General features: G+C 38.7%; 1 non-coding gene across 1 annotated transcript; it reads right to left on the bottom strand.

Moving 5' to 3' along the window:
* Nucleotides 1-16,147: 16,147 nt before the first annotated feature.
* Nucleotides 16,148-16,255, bottom strand: LOC148571509 (small nucleolar RNA R71). The gene has a single exon (XR_015908579.1). It is a non-coding gene; the product is annotated as a small nucleolar RNA R71 (small nucleolar RNA).
* Nucleotides 16,256-16,534: the final 279 nt, after the last annotated feature.

Here is a 16,534-nt window from a genome sequence, read left to right as displayed (position 1 = left end):
GCAGCCGTAAACTCAGCCCCAATCTCATCCCAGCACTTCTTGATGAAATTCATGTTATACCTATCGCTTCCAGGTGCCCTTGTTGATTCACAGTCCCACACTGCATCTCTGATCTCCTCCACCGACGGCATCACCTCTAAAGTCATAGCGTCCTCGTCAGCTATCCTGTCTACTAGTCCATCCCGATACCCTACCATATGAGACTCCTCTTGGTGGTATAACTTCTTGTAGAAGTCTCTGATAGCTATTTTGATTCTTACTTGATTCCTTACCAACCTTCCATGAATTACCAACGCATCAAGCCTGTTATTCCTCCTTCTTGTTGAAGCTATGTTGTGGAAGTACCTGGTGTTTCTGTCCATGTCCTTCGCCAGTCGGGAACGTGATATTTGTTTCCAGTGCAGTTCTTTCCTCACATACCACTTTTTACAACAAGTCACTAACGCCTTCCTTCTTGCCTCCATCGTTCCATCATACACCACGTTGGTAACCATGTCATCAATCTTCTTGATCTCATCCTCAAACTTCATAATCTTCTTATCCATGTCGCCAAAGTTGTCTCTGTGCCATCTTCCCAGTGGAATCATTAAGGCCTTTAATTTGTTTATAAACTGCATTTCCCCTAGCCTCCTCCATTCCTCTTTAACCATACTTAGAAAATTTGTGTGTGTAAACCATGAGTCAAGGCTCCGGAACGGTCTTGGTCCACATCTCAATTTTGTATCTTCCACTATCATCGGGCAATGATCTGACAGGCCCCGTGGTCCTCCTCTCAAGCGAATCTCTGAAAACTCCTCAACCCATTCTAGACTTAGCAGGACTCTATCAATCTGACTGCATGAACTACCTCTGAACCAAGTAAACTTCCGGTCATTAAGTGGTAAGTCCACCAGATGCATATCTTGTATCCAGTTCTTGAACTCTTCAGCAGATGCTGCTAAGCTAACAGCACCTTTTCTTTCCTCAACCTGGGTAATCTCATTAAAATCTCCCATGAAACAACAAGGAACCTGGCATAATCCAGCTGTATAGCTCAACTCTTCCCACACCACAAGTTTCTCATCTCTAGTATGAGCACCATAGACTAGGATAAAAGCACAATTAAAGTTGTTCTTTAATATGGTCTCTTCCACACACAACCACCTCTCTCCTTTATAACAATTACTCAATTTAAAAGTCATTTCATCCCATATTAACAATAATCCACCAGATGCACCCTCAAATTCAACAAACTCCCACCCAGCACTATTACACCCCCAAATTCTAGCTACATCAAACTTCGTCACTATATGCTTTTTAGTGTCAATCAAACCCAACATATTTAATCTAAATCTTTGCTTTAGGTCCTTAATCATTCTCAACTTTCCATCCCCCCTCAATCCCATGACATTCCACGAACTAAATATCATTTTAAAATATTATTACACACCTTATTTTTATTCTTGGGTCTGCACCGTCTTGCTTTCGCCTTTTGTTTTGCCTGTCTTTTTTTCTGCACAATTTCTTCATTTTGAGCTTGTAAAATAGCCATGATGTCATCTTCTTCATTTAACAAGACTGCCCCTGATTCCACTGCTAGTTTCCACGCTCTCTTGTTCTCCAACATTTGCTCCTCCAAGGTTGAACTCTGGTTGTCACCAACTTCCTCGTTATTTTCACATGTGAGTTTTTCCTTTAGAGTATCTTTGATTCCCTCCCCATCCTGCGCCAGCATCTTCCTGTTTCTTGTTGATCCGCCATGTTCGATTCCAGCATCAACAACCTCGAAATTCTTATTTGGCCGGCTTCTATCATCGGCTTCACTTACAGTGTTCAGCTCCTCTTCTAAATCATTTTTCCCATCAATATCCCCAAAATTCTCGTCATCACTGTGCTCCCCAACACCACCAATTTTACCTGCGACTGCATAAGCCAGACCCCCACTACTTTTCACTGCCTCACTCCCTGGCAGCCTTCCTTCCTCTAGCATCGCCTGTCTCATCCCTAATCCATCGGTCCCAGTCAACATCGCGCCTCCGCAACTGCCCTTCATCGTCGCTGTTACAGACCCACCTTTTCCCCATCACCCCACAGACCGCAAATCCATGACACCCACGGATCAGCTGTGTCCCTTCTCCCATTCGCCGCTCCCGTTCTGCATGGAAACCTGCAGCGCCTCCGTCTCCATGCGCAAATCGTGTGGCTTTCGCAATGTGACCAGGTCGGTTTCCCCTTAGATAATCGTGATCTACCCGACCCGGATAGCCACCCCCCAGCTGACCCGATCCAGCAGTAGCGTCCCCAAGCATTTTCCCAGCTGAGAGACTTGGGCCCGGCAGCAGCGGGAAGCCTAAATGGGGATTACTAACAACCTCGTGCCTTGTTGTGTTAGTGTTATTGTTTATTGTTATCCCATTTTTTGCCTCCCCTAGCAGCCCACAATTCAAAGTGTCCAAATTCCTTGAAACAATTTTTTCTGAATCATCTTCATTGCTCACAACGGTCTCACCCACCAAATTAGCACTCCCTTTACTATCATCATTATTTGATTTGTATGTTACCAAATTAACACGATTCTGTTTTAAATCTCCATAAATTCACTCATTTAAAATAATTTCTAGAATTACCATCCTATCCTTCGCTTCTTCACCATCCCGCGCCACCTCCATTAGCCTTACTGTCGATCTGTCAGCCGCACCTGTTGTGTTACGCGCAGCGCTTGTCCTTCGTTGGTCGCAGCTTGTATCACCATCATTATTATTATCCAACTTACAAGTTATTTCGTATGTTTCGCGCCCTACCTCTTTCACCATTACATTGAATCCACTGATGCCTATTGTGATATGAATCCTTTCGTTTATTACGTCCATAACACATGTATCAATTTCGACGCGCCCAACACTGAAGTAATTGCACGATTCTGTCGTCGTATCACACCCAACCACTTCACCTGGTGCGCAGAAATTGTGATTACACTTTGATTATGTAAAATTTATTGCTCTTTCTTTCCCTGGCAATGGCGCCAAAAACATGATGCTAATACCATGGTTCACAACTTCGCACAACTAACCAGCAAGTGCACTGGGTTGTCCAAGTAATACCTTACGTGAGTAAGAGTCGAATCCCACGGAGATTGTTGGTATGAAGCAAGCTATGGTCACCTTGTAAATCTCAGTCAGGCGGATATAAAATAGTAATGGGGTTTTCGAAAATAATTAATAAAATAGGGATAGAAATACTTATGTAAATCATTGGTGAGAATTTTAGATAAGCGAATAGAGATGCTTTCGTTCCTCTGAACCTCTGCTTTCCTGCTATCTTCATCCAATCAGTCTTACTCCTTTCCATGGCTGGCTTTATGTAATGCATCACCATTGTCAATGGCTACTTTCGGTCTTCTCTCGGAAAAATGATCCAAATGCCATGTCACGGCACGGCTAATCGTCTGGAGGCATCACCCTTGTCAATGGTTACATCCTATCCTCTCAGTGAAAATGGTCAACGCACCCTGTCATGGCACGGCTATTCATCTGTCGGTTCTCGATCATGCTGGAATAGGATTTACTATCCTTTTGCGTCTGTCACTACGCCCAGCAATCGCGAGTTTGAAGTTCGTCACAGTCATTCAATCATTGAATCCTACTCAGAATACCACAGACAAGGTTTAGACTTTCCAGATTCTCTTGAATGCCGCCATCATTCTAGCTTACACCACGAAGATTCCGATTAAGAGATCTAAGAGATACCCATTCAATCTAATGTAGAACGGAAGTGGTTGTCAGGCACGTGTTCATAGGGAATGATGATGATTGTCACGTTCATCACATTCAGATTGAAGTGCGAATGAATATCTTGGAAGCGAAATAAGATGAATTGAATAGAAAACAGTAGTACTTTGCATTAATCTTTGAGGAACAGCAGAGCTCCACACCTTAATCTATGGAGTGCAGAAACTCTACTGTTGAAAATACATAAGTGAAAGGTCCAGGCATGGCCGAATGGCCAGCCCCTCTGATCTAAGAACCAGGCGTCCAAAGATTGATAGCTCTCTAGTACAATAGTAAAAGGTCCTATTTATAATAAGCTAGCTACTAGGGTTTACAGAAGTAAGTAATTAATGCATAAATCCACTTCCGGGGCCCACTTGGTGTGTGCTTGGGCTGAGCTTGAGTGTTACACGTATAGAGGTCATTCCTGGAGTTGAACGCCAGTTTTGGTGCCAGTTTGGGCGTTGAACTCCACTTTGCAACTTGTTTCTGGCGCTGGACACAAGAATTGGGCAGAGAGCTGGCGTTGAACGCCAGTTTGTGTCGTCTAAACTTGGTCAAAGTATGGACTATTATACATTGCTGGAAAGCCCTGGATGTCTACGTTCCAACGCAATTGAAAGCGCGCCATTTTGAGTTCTTTAGCTCCAGAAAATTTATTTTGAGTGCAGGGAGGTCAGAATCCAACAGCATCAGCAATCCTTCTTCAACCTCTGAATCTGATTTTTGCTCAAGTCCCTCAATTTCAGCCAGAAAATACCTGAAATCACAGAAAAACACACAAACTCATAGTAAAGTCTAGAAATGTGAATTTAACATAAAAACTAATGAAAACATCCCTAAAAGTAACTAGATCCTACTAAAAACATACTAAAAACAATGCCAAAAAGCGTATAAATTATCCGCTCATCACAACACCAAACTTAAATTGTTGCTTGTCCCCAAGCAACTGAAAATCAAATAGGATAAAAAGAAGAGAATATACTATAAATTCCAAACTATCAATGAAACATAGCTTCAATCATATGAGCGGGACTTATAGCTTTTTGCCTCTTGAATAGTTTTGGCATCTCACTTTATCCATTGAGGTTCAGAATGATTGGCATCTATAGGAACTCAGAGTTCAGATAGTGTTATTGATTCTCCTAGTTTAGTATGATGATTCTTGAACACAGCTATTTTATGAGTCTTGGCCGTGGCCCTAAGCACTTTGTTTTCCAGTATTACCACCGGATACATAAATGCCACAGACACATAATTGGGTGAACCTTTTCAGATTGTGACTCAGCTTTGCTAAAGTCTCCAATTAGAGGTGTCCAGGGTTCTTAAGCACACTCTTCTTTTTTTTTTTTTTGCTTTGGACCTTGACTTTAACCGCTCAATCTCAAGTTTTCACTTGACACCTACACGCCACAAGCACATGGTTAGGGACAGCTCGGTTTAGCCGCTTAGACCAGGATTTTATTCCTTTAGGCCCTCCTATCCACTGATGCTAAAAGCCTTGGGATCCTTTTTATTTGCCCTTGCCTTTTGATTTTAAGGGTTATTGGCTTTTTGCTCTTGCCTCTTGGTTTTAAGAGCTTTGGCTTTTTCTGCTTGCTTTTTCTTTTTCTTTCTATTTTTTTTTTCGCCTGTTTTTTTTTCTTTTCTGCAAGCTTTGTTCTTTGCTGCTTTTTCTTGCTTCAAGAATCATTTTTATGATTTTTCAGATTATCAAATAATATGTCTCCTAGTCATCATTCTTTCAAGAGCCAACATATTTAACATTCATAAACAACAACTTCAAAAGACATATGCACTGTTCAAGCATTCATTCAGAAAACAAGAAGCATTATCACCACATCAATATAATTAAACTAAGTTCAAGGATAAATTCGAAACTCATGTACTTCTTGTTCTTTTGAATTAAAACATTTTTCATTTAAGAGAGGTGATGGATTCATAGGACATTCATAACTTTAAGACATAGTTACTAACTACTAATGATCATGTGATGAAGACACAAACATAGATAAGCACATAACATAGAAAACAAAAAACAGAAGAAATAAGAACAAGGAATGAATCCACCTTAGTGATGGTGGCGTTTCCTTCTTGAGGAACCAATGATGTCCTTGAGCTCTTCTATGTCTTTTCCTTGTCTTTGTTGCTCCTCCCTCATTGCTTTTTGATCTTCTCTTATTTCATGAAGGATGATGGAGTGCTCTTGATGTTTCACCCTTAATTGTCCCATGTTGGAACTCAATTTTCCTAGGGAGGTATTGATTTTCTCCCAAAAATTCTGTGGAGGAAAGTGCATCCCTTGAGGTATCTCAGGGTTTTCTTGATAATGAGCTTTCTCATGTGCCTGTTGAGATCCATGAATGTGCTCTCTTGTTTGCTCCATCCTTTTCTTGGTGATGCGCTTGTGAGATGAATCTTTCCATCTCCCATGGCTCAGAGGTGGGAGCAATTGTATTCCCTTTCCTCTTTCTTGAGGTTTCTCTGGCCTTAGGTGCCATTAATGGTTATGGAAAAACAAAAAAGCTATGCTTTTACCACACCAAACTTAGAATGTTGCTCGCCCTCGAGCAAAAGAAGAAAGAATAGAAGAAGAAGAAGAAGATATGGAGGAGATGGAGGGGTGTGTGTATTCGGCCATATGGGTGGGATTGGGTGGGGAAGAGATATTGAATTTTGTAGGTAAGTGGGATGTATGAAAAATAGAAGGGATGATCATGAATGGAGAGAGAGATGGTGAGGTGGGGGGGAAGAGTGTTTATGGGATTGTGTGAAAGAGGGGTGAGAAGAAGTGAGTGGAGGTAGGTGGGGATCCTGTGGGGTCCACAGATCCTGAGATGATCCTGTGGGGTCCACAGATCCTGAGATGATCCTGTGGGATCCACAGATCCTGAGATGATCCTGTGGGATCCACAGATCCTGAGGTGTTCAAGGATTTACACCCTTGCACCAAATTAGGCATGTAAAATGCCCTTGCACACAACTCTGGGCGTTCAGCGCCAGGTTGGTGCCCATTTTGGGCGTTCAACGCCCATTTGTTGCCCATTTCTGGCGTTGAACGCCAGAACCATGCTTGTTCTGGGCGTTCAGCGCCAGCTCCTCTCCAGGGTGCAATTCTGGCGTTCAGCGCCCAGATGATGCCCATTTTGGGCGTTCAGCGCCCAGATACTGCCCATTTTGGGCGTTCAGCACCAGAACCATGCTCTGTTCTGGCGTTGAACGCCAGGCAGATGCTTCCTCCAGGGTGTGATTTTTCTTCTGCTGTTTTTGATTCTGTTTTCAATTTTTATATTTATTTTGTGACTCCTCATGATCATGAACCTATAAAGACATATAACTAAGAAAAATATAGTTAGATAAATAAAAATTGGGTTGCCTCCCAACAAGCGTTTCTTTAATGTCAATAGCTTGACAGTGGGCTCTCATGGAGCCTCACAGTTGTGCAGAGCTTTGTTGAGACCTCCCAACACCAAACTTAGAGTTTGGATATGGGGGTTTGACACCAAACTTAGAGTTTGGTTGTGGCCTCCCAACACCAAAGTTAGAGTTTGACTGTGGGGGCTTTGGTTGACTCTACTTTGAGAGAAGCTTTTTCTGCTTCCTCTCCATGGATGCAGAGTGAGATCCTTGAGTTGTAAACACAAGGTTGTCCTTATTTAATTGAAGGATCAATTCTCCTCTGTCCACATCAATCACAGCTCTTGCTGTGGCTAGGAAAGGTCTTCCTAGGATGATGGATTCATCCTCTTCCTTTTCAGTATCCAGGACTATGAAATCAGTAGGGATGTAAAGGCCTTCAACCTTTACTAACACATCCTCTACTTGTCCATAAGCATGTTTTCTTGAATTGTCTGCCATCTCTAATGAGATTTTAGCAGCTTGCACCCCATAGATTCCCAGTTTCTCTATTACAGAGAGGGGCATGAGGTTTATCCCTGAACCAAGGTCACACAGAGCCTTTTCAAAGATCATGGTGCCTATGGTACAAGGTAGCAAGAACTTTCCAGGATCCTGTTTCTTCTGAGGCAATGTCAGTTGATCCAGATCACTCAGTTCATTGGTGAACAAGGGAGGTTCATCTTCCCAAGTCTCAACACCAAATAATTTGGCATTCAGCTTCATGATTGCACCAAGGAGCTTGGCAGCTTGCTCTTCAGTGACATCCTCATTCTCTTCAGAAGAGGAATACTCATCAGAGCTCATGAAGGGCATAAGGAGGTTCAATGAAATCTCTATGGTCTCTAGATGAGCCTCAGATTCCTTTGGTTCCTCAGAGAGAAGCTCCTTATTGGTCACTGGACGTCCCAGGAGGACTTCTTCCTTGGGATTCACGTCCTCTCCTTCCCTTACAAGTTCGGCCATGGTGCTTATGTCAATGGCCTTGCACTCTCCTTTTGGATTCTCTTCTGTATTGCTTGGGAGAGTACTAGGAGGGATTTCAGTGATCCTTTTACTCAGCTAGCCCACTTGTGCTTCCAGATTTTTAATGGAAGACCTTGTTTCATTCATGAAACTTACAGTGGCCTTGGATAGATCAGAGACTAAGTTTGCTAAATTAGAGGTACTTTGTTCAGAGTTCTCTGTCTGTTGCTGAGTGGATGATAGAAAAGGTTTATTATTGTTAAACCTGTTTCTTCCACCATTATTAAAGCCTTGTTGAGGCCTTTGATCCTTCCATGAGAGATTTGGATGATTTTTTCATGATGGATTATAGGTGTTTCCATATGGTTCACCCATGTAATTTACCTCTGCTATTGCAGGGTTCTCAGGATTATAAGCTTCTTCTTCATAAGAAGCCTCTTGAGTACTGTTGAATGCAGCTTGCATTCCAGTCAGACTCTGAAAAATCATATTGACTTGCTGAGTCAATATTTTGTTCTGAGCCAATATGACATTCAGAGTATCAACTTCAAGAACTCCCTTCTTCATAGGCGTCCCATTACTCACAGGATTCCTCTCAGAAGTGTACATGAACTGGTTATTAGCAACCATGTCAATGAGTTCTTGAGCTTCTGCAGGCGTTTTCTTTAGGTGAATGGATCCACCTGCAGAAGTATCCAATGACATCTTTGATAGCTCAGATAAACCATCATAGAATATATCCAGGATGGTCCATTCTGAAAGCATGTCAGAAGGACACTTTTTGGTCGGCTGCTTGTATCTTTCCCAAGCTTCATAGAGGGATTCACCTTCCTTTTGTTTGAAGGTTTGAACATCCACTCTAAGCTTGCTCAGCTTTTGAGGAAGAAAGAACTTGGCTAAGAAAGCCGTGACCAGCTTATCCCAAGAGTTCAGGCTGTCTTTAGGTTGAGAGTCCAACCATATTCTAGCTCTGTCTCTTACAGCAAAAGGGAAAAGCATGAGCCTGTAGACTTCAGGATTTACTCCATTAGTCTTAACAGTATCACAGATCTGCAAGAATTCAGTTAAGAACTGAAAAGGATCTTCAGATGGAAGTCCATGAAACTTGCAGTTCTGATGCATCAGAGAAACTAGCTGAGGTTTCAGCTCAAAATTGTTTGCTCCAATGGTAGGAATGGAGATGCTTCTTCCATGTAAATTGGAATTAGGTGCAGTAAAGTCACCAAGCATTCTCCTTGCATTATTGTTGTTGGGTTCGGCTGCCATCTCCTTTACTTGTTCGAAATTTTCAATAAGGTTGTCTCTGGATTGTTGTAATTTAGCTTCTCTTAGTTTTCTCTTCAGAGTCCTTTCAGGTTCTAGATCAGCTTCAACAAGAATGCCTTTTTCTTAGTCCCTGCTCATAAGAAAGAGAAGAGAACAAGAAAAGAAGAGGAATCCTCTATGTCACAGTAAAGAGGTTCCTTATTGTTAGTAGAAGAAGAGAAGAAGAAAAATTCAAACACAGATAGAAGAGGGGGTTCGAAATTGGTGAGTGATGTGAGGAAGAGATGTTGGTAGATGAATAAATAAATAGAATAAGATGAGAGAGGGAGAGGATTTTCAAAAATAATTTTTGAAAAAGAGTTAGTGATTTTCGAAAATAGTTTTTGAAAAAAAGTTGGTAATTTTTTCGAAAATTTTTAAAAACAAAGATTAAAATAATTAGTTAATTAAAAAGAATTTTTGAAAAAGAGGGAGATATTTTCGAAAATTAGAGAGAGAGAGAGTTAGTTAGGTGGTTTTGAAAAAGATAAGAAACAAACAAAAAGTTAGTTAGTTAGTTGAGACAAATTTTGAAAATCAATTTTGAAAAGATAAGAAGATAAGAAGTTAGAAAAGATATTTTGAAATCGAATTTTTTTGAAAAAGTTAAGATAAGAAGATATTTTTTTGAAAAGATATGATAGAACTTAGTTTTTGAAAAAGATTTGATTTTTAAAATCTCAATTAATGACTTGATTCACAAGAAATCACAAGATATGATTCTAGAACTTAAAGTTTGAATCTTTCTTAACAAGTAAGTAACAAACTTGAAATTTTTGAATCAAAACATTAATTGATGATGTTATTTTCGAAAATATGATGTAAAATTAAGAAAAAGATTTTTGAAAAATATTTTTGAAATTTTCGAAAATAACTAAAAAATTGAAAAAAGATTTGATTTTTGAAAAATATTTTGAAAAAGATAAGATTTTTTATTTTTTTTAAATTAAAAATTTGATTTGACTCATAAAAACAACTAGATTTTAAAAATTTTTGAAAAAGTCAAATCTAATTTTCGAAATTTTTAAGAGAGAAAAAGGAAAAGATATTTTTTTTTATTTTTGAATTTTTATGATGAGAGAGAAAAACAAGAAAAATGATGCAATGCATGAAAGTTATGGATCAAAACAATGAATGCATGCAAGAATGCTATGAATGTCAAGATGAACACCAAGAACACTATGAAGATCATGATGAACATCAAGAACACATTTTTGAAAAAAAAATTTAATGCAAAGAAAACATGCAAGACACCAAACTTAGAATTCTTTAATGCTTAGACATAAAGAATTCAGGAATGCATATGAAAAACAAGAAAAGACACAAAACATGCAAATGCAAAGATCAATCAAGAAGACTTACCAAGAACAACTTGAAGATCATAAAGAACACTATGAATGCAGGAATTTTCGAAAAATGCAAGATGAATATGCAATTGACACCAAACTTATAACATGACTCAAGACTCAAACAAGAAACACAAAAAATATTTTTTATTTTTATGATTTTCTAATTTTTTTGTATTTTTTTTTCGAAAACAAATGAGAAAATTTTGAAAGAGTTTTGAAAAATTTTTGAAAAGAAAACAAAAAGAAAATTACCTAATCTGAGCAATAAGATGAACCGTCAGTTGTCCAAACTCGAACAATCCCCGGCAACGGCGCCAAAACCTTGGTGCACAGAAATTGTGATTACACTTTGATTATGTAAAATTCATTGCTCTTTCTTTCCCTGGCAATGGCGCCAAAAACATGATGCCAATACCATGGTTCACAACTTCGCACAACTAACCAGCAAGTGCACTGGGTCGTCCAAGTAATACCTTACGTGAGTAAGGGTCGAATCCCACGGAGATTGTTGGTATGAAGCAAGCTATGGTCACCTTGTAAATCTCAGTCAGGCGGATATAAAATAGTAATGGGGTTTTCGAAAATAATTAATAAAATAGGGATAGAAATACTTATGTAAATCATTGGTGAGAATTTTAGAAAAGCGAATAGAGATGCTTTCGTTCCTCTGAACCTCTGCTTTCCTGCTATCTTCATCCAATCAGTCTTACTCCTTTCCATGGCTGGCTTTATGTAATGCATCACCATTGTCAATGGCTACTTTCGGTCTTCTCTCGAGAAAATGATCCAAATGCCCTGTCATGGCACGACTAATCGTCTGGAGGCATCACCCTTGTCAATGGTTACATCCTATCCTCTCAGTGAAAATGGTCAACGCACCCTGTCACGGCACGGCTATTCATCTGTCGGTTCTCGATCATGCTGGAATAGGATTTACTATCCTTTTGCGTCTGTCACTACGCCCAGAAATCGCGAGTTTGAAGCTCGTCACAGTCATTCAATCATTGAATCCTACTCGGAATACCACAGACAAGGTTTAGACTTTCCGGATTCTCTTGAATGCCGCCATCATTCTAGCTTACACCACGAAGATTCCGATTAAGAGATCTAAGAGATACCCATTCAATCTAATGTAGAACGGAAGTGGTTGTCAGGCACGTGTTCATAGGGAATGATGATGATTGTCACGTTCATCACATTCAGATTGAAGTGCGAATGAATATCTTGGAAGCGAAATAAGATGAATTGAATAGAAAACAGTAGTACTTTGCATTAATCTTTGAGGAACAGCAGAGCTCCACACTGATGAGCGGATAATTTATACGCTTTTTGGCATTGTTTTTAGTATATTTTTAGTAGGATCTAGTTACTTTTAGGGATGTTTTTAATAGATTTTGTGTTAAATTCACATTTCTGGACTTTACTATGAGTTTGTGTGTTTTTCTGTGATTTCAGGTATTTTCTGGCTGAAATTGAGGGACTTGAGCAAAAATCAGATTCAGAGGATGAAGAAGGACTGCTGATGCTGTTGGATTCTGACCTCCCTGCACTCAAAGTGGATTTTCTAGAGCTAAAGAACTCGAATTAGCGCGCTTCTAATTGCGTTGGAAAGTAGACATCCAGGGCTTTCCAGAAATATATAATAGTCTATACTTTGGCCAAGAATAGACGACGTAAACTGGCGTTCAACGCCAGCTCTCTACCCAAATCTGGCGTCCAGCGCCAGAAAAGGATCCAAAACCAGAGTTGAACGCCCAAACTGGCACAAAAACTGGCGTTCAACTCCACAAATGGTCTCTGCACGTGCTACACTTAAGCTCAGCCCAAACACACACCAAGTGGGCCCCGGAAGTGGATTTATGCATCAATTACTTACTCATGTAAACCCTAGTAGCTAGTTTATTATAAATAGGACCTCTTACTATTGTATTAGGCATCTTTGGATTGTATTATGATCCTTTGATCACGTTTTAGGGGGCTGGCCATCTCGGCCATGCCTGGACCTTCACTTATGTATTTTCAACGGTAGAGTTTCTACACTCCATAGATTAAGGTGTGGAGCTCTGCTGTTCCTCAAAGATTAATGCAAAGTACTACTGTTTTCTATTCAATTCTTCTTATTTCGCTTCTAAGATATCCATTCGCACCCAAGAACGTGATGAAGGTGATGATTATGTGTGACGCTCATCATCCTTCTCCCTTATGAACGCGTGCCTGACAAACACTTCTGTTCTACATGAATTAAGCTAGAATGAGTATCTCTTAGATCTCCTAACAGGAATCTTCGTGGCGTAAGCTAGAATGATGGCGGCATTCAAGAGAATCCGGAAGGTCTAAACCTTGTCTGTGGTATTCTGAGTAGGATTCAATGATTGAATAACTGTGACGAGCTTCAAACTCGCGAGTGCTGGGCGTTAGTGACAGACGCAAAAGGAGGGTGAATCCTATTCCAGCATGATCGGGAACCGACAGATGAATAGCCGTGCCATGACAGGGTGCGTGAGCATATTATTCACTGAGAGGATGGGATGTAGCCACTGACAACGGTGATGCCCTTGCATAAAGCCAGCCATGGAAAGGAGTAAGACTGATTGGATGAAGATAGCAGGAAAGTAGAGGTTCAGAGGAACGAAAGCATCTCCATTCGCTTATCTGAAATTCCTACCAATGAATTACATAAGTATTTCTATCCCTATTTTATTATATTAAATTCGAAAACACCATTATCACTTTATATCTGCCTGACTGAGATTTACAAGGTGACCATAGCTTGCTTCATACCAACAATCTCCGTGGGATTCGACCCTTACTCACGTAAGGTATTACTTGGACGACCCAGTGCACTTGCTGGTTAGTTGTATCGAAGTTGTGACAATTATGAATTAAGATCAAAGCACCAAGCTTTGGAGCCATTACCAGGGATTGTTTGAGCCTGGACATCACAATTTCGTGCACCAAGTTTTTGGCGCCGTTGCCGGGGATTGTTCGAGTTTGGACAACTGACGGTTCATCTTGTTGCTCAGATTAGGTAATTTTCTTTTTGTCTTGTTTTCAAAAAAAAAAAATTTTCAAAAATCTTTCAAAAATTCTTCCTTTGTTTTCGAAAAAAAAAATTTAAAAATAAAAATGTTTTCAAAAATATATTTTCCTTTCAGAATTTTTAAGAATGAATTCTAGTGTTTCATGGAGCATGTTGAAGCCTGGCTGGCTGTAAAGCCATGTCTCAATTCTTATACTCAAGAAAAGAGCTTCTTTATCTTTCTTAGCCAATTGGCTGTTGAATGTAAGGAATGTCAGGCGTGTCATGTCTGAGTTACATACTAAAGCTTGGCTGGCTATTAAGCCATGCCTGACCCTTTGATTGGAGCTTTAGAGCATAAGATTCCTGGAATTCATATTAAAAATTTTGGAATCCTTATTTTCTTTTTCAAAATTATTTTTCGAAAAACATAAAATAAAAATCCAAAAAAAAATTAGAAAATCATAAAAATCAAAAATATTTTTGTGTTTCTTGTTTGAGTCTTGAGTCATATCATAAGTTTGGTGTCACTTGCATATGCATCTTGCATTTTTTCGAAAATATCATGCATTCATAGTGTTCTTCATGATCTTCAAGTTGTTATTGGTAAGTCTTCTTGTTTGATCTTGATGATTTTTTGTTTTGTTTCTTTTCATGTTTATCATATGCATTCTTGAATTCTTAGTGTCTAAGCATTAAAGAATTCTAAGTTTGGTGTCTTGCATGTTTTCTTTGCATTAAAAATTTTTCAAAAATATGTTCTTGATGTTCATCATGACATTCATAGTGTTCTTGGTGTTCATCTTGACATTCATAGCATTCTTGCATGCATTCATTGTTTTGATCTAAAAATTTCATGCATTGCATCATTTTTCTTGTTTTTCTCTCTCATCATAAAAATTCAAAAATCAAAAAAATATCTTTCCATTTTTCTCTCATCAAATTCGAAAATTTGAGTTGACTTTTTCAAAAATTTTTAAAAATCAAGTTGTTGCCAATGAGTCAAATCAAATTTTCAATTTGAAAATCTTATCTTTTTCAAAATCTTTTTCAAAAATCAAATCTTTTTCAAAATTCTTAGTTATTTTCGAAAATTCCAAAAATATTTTTCAAAAATCTTTTTCTTATTTTTCCATCAAATTTTCGAAAATAACATAGTCAATTAATGTTTTGGTTCAAAAATTTGAAGTTTGTTACTTGCTTGTTAAGAAAGATTCAAACTTTAAGTTCTAGAATCATATCTTGTGATTTCTTATGAATCAAGTCATTAATTGAGATTTTAAAAATCAAATCTTTTTCAAAAACTAATTTCAATCATATCTTTTCAAAATATCTTCTTATCTTATCTTTTTCAAAAATATCTTTTCAAAATATCTTTTCTAACTTCCTAACTTCTTATCTTTTCAAAATTTGTTTCAACTAACTAACTAACTTTTTGTTTGTTTCTTAACTTTCTCAAAACCACCTAACTAATTCTCCCTTTCTAATTTTCGAAAATACCTCCCGCTTTTTCAAAAATTTCTTTTCAATTAACTAATTATTTTTATTTTTATTTCAAAAAAAAATTTCGAAAAAAAAAAATTTACTAAATATTTTTCAAAAACTATTTTTCAAAAATCACTAACTCCTTTTTCAAAAATAATTTTCGAAAAAATCCCTTCTTCTCTCTCATCTCATTCTATTTATTCATTCATATCCCAACATCTCATCTCACATCTCTTCCATCGGTACAGTTGTGTTTCTTCCTTTACATCACATTCTTTGTCTCCCCCTCTTTTCTTCCACTCACAAAGGGATCCCTATACTGTGGTATAAAGGATCTCTATTATTATTATTATTTTTCTGTGCTTTCTTCTTTGTCATATGAGCAGGAGCAAGGACCTGAAAGGACTCTGAAGAAAAAATTAAGAGAAGCTAAAATACAACAATCCAGAGATAACCTTTCAGAAATTTTCGAACAGGCAGAGGAGATGGCAGCCGAAAATAATAATAATGAAAGGAGGATGCTTGGTGACTTTACTGCACCTAATTCCAAATTACATGGAAGAAGCATCTCCATTCCTGCCATTGGAGCAAACAACTTTGAGCTGAAACCTCAATTAGTTTCTCTGATGCAGCAGAACTGCAAGTTTCATGGACTTCCATCTGAAGATCCTTTTCAGTTCTTAACTGAATTCTTGCAGATATGTGATACTATTAAGACTAATAGAGTAGATCCTGAAGTCTACAGGCTCATGCTTTTCCCGTTTGCTGTAAGAGACAGAGCTAGATTATGGTTGGATTCTCAACCTAAAGACAGCCTGAACTCTTGGGATAAGCTGGTCACGGCTTTCTTAGCCAAGTACTTTCCTCCTCAAAAGCTGAGCAAGCTTAGAGCTGATGTTCAAACCTTCAGGCAGAAAGAAGGTGAATCCCTCTATGAAGCTTGGGAAAGATACAAACAGTTGACCAAAAAGTGTCCTTCTGACATGCTTTCAGAATGGACCATCCTGGATATATTCTATGATGGTCTGTCTGAGTTATCTAAGATGTCATTGGATACCTCTGCAGGTGGATCCATTCACCTAAACAAAACGCCTGCAGAAGCTCAAGAACCCATTGACATGGTTGCTAATAACCAGTTCATGTACACCTCTGAAAGGAATCCTGTGAGTAATGGGACGCCTATGAAGAAGGGAGTTCTTGAAGTTGATACTCTGAATGCCATATTGGCTCAGAATAAAATATTGACTCAGCAAGTCAATATGATCTCT

The sequence above is a fragment of the Arachis ipaensis genome, chromosome B3 (genome assembly GCF_059453495.1).
Source record: "Arachis ipaensis isolate K30076 ecotype BB chromosome B3, ASM5945349v1, whole genome shotgun sequence".
Lineage (NCBI taxonomy): Eukaryota > Viridiplantae > Streptophyta > Magnoliopsida > Fabales > Fabaceae > Arachis > Arachis ipaensis.
The sequence above is the reverse complement of the archived record's forward strand: the minus strand, read 5'-3'. Positions and strand labels throughout refer to the sequence as shown.